The sequence below is a fragment of the Priapulus caudatus genome, unplaced genomic scaffold, assembly GCF_000485595.1.
Source record: "Priapulus caudatus unplaced genomic scaffold, Priapulus_caudatus-5.0.1 Scaffold930, whole genome shotgun sequence".
Lineage (NCBI taxonomy): Eukaryota > Metazoa > Priapulida > Priapulimorpha > Priapulimorphida > Priapulidae > Priapulus > Priapulus caudatus.
Window position 1 is genome coordinate 61,571 of NW_014577991.1, and position 3,391 is coordinate 64,961.

Below are 3,391 nucleotides of genomic sequence, written 5' to 3' on the forward strand. Positions count from 1 at the left end.
CCCCCCCCTCGCCCGCCGAGAAAAAAATCCGCTGTCGAGGACAAGATTTCGTCTGAAAGCTTTCCTGTTGACAACAGGAATGGGAGGCGGCGCCGTAGCGGTGTCGACGATATCGTGATCAAGGTTTCTCTTCTCAGCTCTCTATCCGGTTATACGCAGACGAACCGACGCTGACGCGATAAGATTAGATACCACCAGAGTGCGCCACTAATGGCTCCCGACGTCTGCTGCTTCCACGAGCGATCACGTGACGCACACGATTGTTGCAGCGGATGCGCTTCCTGTGTAGATGTCATCGTGGTGTCCGTCGTCTCACCGACGCAGATCTAAGGAGGCTATGTTCTGCTATGTTCTGCTATGTTCTGCCGACTAATATCTCTCGTGTCTCCGTGCGCGCGGTGCACATCACGCGTGTAAGTGCTCACGAGAGCAATCTCTCAATCTCTCTCTCCCGCTACTGAAGGTAAAACCTCGAACACGGGCGAACAGCGACGACGACGTGACAGCGGGTCGGTACAATGATACACGTCTCCTCGCGGCCACGTACACACACACACGCACACGCAGTCGCCCCCTATAGATCCCCTACTGCTATAACAACGCTTATACTCTATATAGACCGTGCGTAAAGGTGAATGATTCACGTTCTAGCATGTAGGAGATCTTGTTACAAATACAAGATATAAACAGGAATGAATAATAATAGATATATAAGATATATATATAAATATATATATGATGACAAATTTGTCATTATTAACCCCTGATATTATTATTCACTTCTGATATAAATCAGTATAGGGTTTATGCTCGATTCAGTACACGCTGAGGGATAGGGCAGCTACGCACGTAAAACGAAGGATGTGTTACAATTACAGTTGATATAGTAGTGGAATTAAAACTGATTATAATTGAATAAATAAGAGATGAAAATACCAATTAAGGACAGTGTAATGGAATCGCATAGAATAGATTAGATTAGAATAGAATAGGATAGAATATAGAATAGAATAGTATTGAATAGAATAGAATAGAATAGAATAGTATTGAATAGAATAGAATAGAATAGGATAGAATAGTATAGAATAGAACAGAATAGAATAGAATAATATAGAAAAGAATAAAATTGAATGTTATAGAATGGAATAGAATGGAATAGAATATATTAGAATAGAATAAAAGGGAAGAGTAGAGAAGAGAAGAGAAGGCTAAAACCTGGTGAGCCCTCATGATAAAACTGCAACTTCACTGCCTGTGACGTATATTGCTTCTCAGCAAGACCATCCCTCCCCTGTCCTTTCACTACCCTGCCCCTTCCCTGCCTTACCCCCTTTCCTATACATTACCCATTCCCTAGCTTACCCCATTCCCTATACATTACCCCTTCCCTAGCTTACCCCCTTCCCAGTTTCTGCACACTAATCCCCCTGGCACATCTTCATCCTACCCCTACCCTGCTTTCGATTCCAACTCACTACACTGCCCCTGTCTCACTACTCGTACTGCCACTCTTCTCTATATCTCTTCCTCTCACTCACTCTCTATATCTATATCACTCTATCTCACTCTATATCACACACTATCTCACTCTATCTATATCTCTATATCACTATATCACTATATCACTATATATCACTATATCTCTATCTCTATCTCTATCTATCTCACTCTATCTCACTCGATCTCACTCTATACTCTATATCACTATATCTCACACGCACACACAAGCACGCACGCACACCCACACGCCGAAGCATTCCTCCTACAGCTATGACTTGAACTCCGCACGTCCTCTCTACGACCGTTAATGTGCTTGTCACTCAACATTTAGCATCGATTCGCAATGCCAGCTGCCTGCTATGTTGTTTTTTCTCCACTTCCTAAAAAACCCAAACCCCCAAAGGAGCTATAAACACTAGGCGAAAAACGGCGCCGGAAATTTAATATTCGTTCGACAAAACACGGAATCCAAGTGGGACGAGCGAATTGCGAACTCTCCATACACCTCTCATCGGGAATAAATAATTGTTCATTCCCGATCACAATTAAGTAACTCACTCGGTGTGCGAGTTTGATCGATCGACACTCACGAAAAAACGCGGTAAAAATCTATATATAACGTACGATCACCACGTCACGTGTATACGCACCAAGATCGCACGGGGAATTTCATGTCTATAGTAGGCGATTTTAAGGGGCAAAAAATACCGTGGAGGTCAACCGACGATGTTAGTACGAATGCAAGTAAACAAATACAGCCCGCTATCTAACAAACCCAACCACGGCTAATCCACAAGTCCACAGAAAGGTTCATGGTCAAAAAAACACACGCTGCAGATAACAGACGCAACTTCCGTTTCCAATTGCGTTTTTAGATGGCAAAAAAGTGCCCCCTTCCTTTCCTCCTTCCTTCTGCGCCTCGGTAGAGCCCAGGGCAGGCAAGGCAGCGATGGTGGCTCTTCTTTTTGTCGATACCCCTACACAACTAAAACTACCCACCCAACCACCCACCCAACCGTCCACCCACACACCCTGATTTCAAGCAACCTCTGTTGTTGTTGTTGTTGTGTTTAGCAGGATGGCATGGAGGCATCTCCTCTACATCTTTCAAGCATTCATTTCAAGCATCTTCTCTTGTTGCCGGCGTTTTGTTGCGAGGGAAGGAAGCTGCCATCCCTCTACAGCTTTCCTTTGGGAATCCAGCTGACAGCGATCTGTCCGGAAATTGCTTCTTCCTTCGCAAGCAGGTGCTTCTTCGCTACGTCGTCCCGGAGGAACCCCCGTTGAGGGGGAGGGACCAATAAGGGAGAAACCTCACGCAGCCACTGTTACTCACCGAGAAGAAGGGAGGAGGATTGGGCGTCATTCGCTGAGAGGGAGGGAGGAGGTCTGTTACTCACTGAGAGGAAGGGAAGAGATCTGTGTGAAGGGAGGAAGGTCTGTCACTCACTGAGAGGAAGTGAAGAAAGGAGGTATGCGTATCTCCAACCGAGAGGAAGGAAGGAAGGTCTGTCACTCACCGAGAGGGAGGGAGGAAATCTGTGTGAAGGAAGGAAGGACTGTCACTCACCGAGAGGGAGGGAGGAGATCTGTGTGAAGGAAGGAAGATCTGTCACTCACCGAGAGAGAGGGAGGAGATCTGTGTGAAGGAAGGAAGGTCTGTCACTCACCGAGAGGGAGGGAGGAGATCTGTGTGAAGGAAGGAAGGTCTGTCACTCACCGAGAGGGAGGGAGGAGATCTGTGTGAAGAGATCAAGCATCTCGTTGCCGTCCACGTCGACCATGTAGTTTCCTCGGCTCTTCTCAAAGTCAACGAACACGCTCACGGCTCCCGTGTTCTGCAAGAGAGAGAAAGACGCACGCTCGAAAATCACACACGAAAAAACCACGC

General features: G+C 46.2%; 2 long non-coding RNA genes across 3 annotated transcripts in view; one reads left to right on the forward strand and one right to left on the reverse strand.

The window, feature by feature from the left end:
• The window catches only part of LOC106814487, a 23,944-nt gene extending 23,207 nt beyond the window's left edge, over positions 1-737 (forward strand). The window contains exon 3 of the long non-coding RNA XR_001394615.1: positions 707-737. This is a non-coding gene — a long non-coding RNA (uncharacterized LOC106814487). The remainder of the gene's footprint in view (positions 1-706) is intronic.
• Positions 738-3,209: 2,472 nt separating this feature from the next.
• The window catches only part of LOC106814486, a 27,564-nt gene continuing 27,382 nt past the window's right edge, over positions 3,210-3,391 (reverse strand). For both annotated transcript variants that reach the window (XR_001394613.1, XR_001394614.1), the window contains exon 3: positions 3,210-3,338. This is a non-coding gene — a long non-coding RNA (uncharacterized LOC106814486). The remainder of the gene's footprint in view (positions 3,339-3,391) is intronic.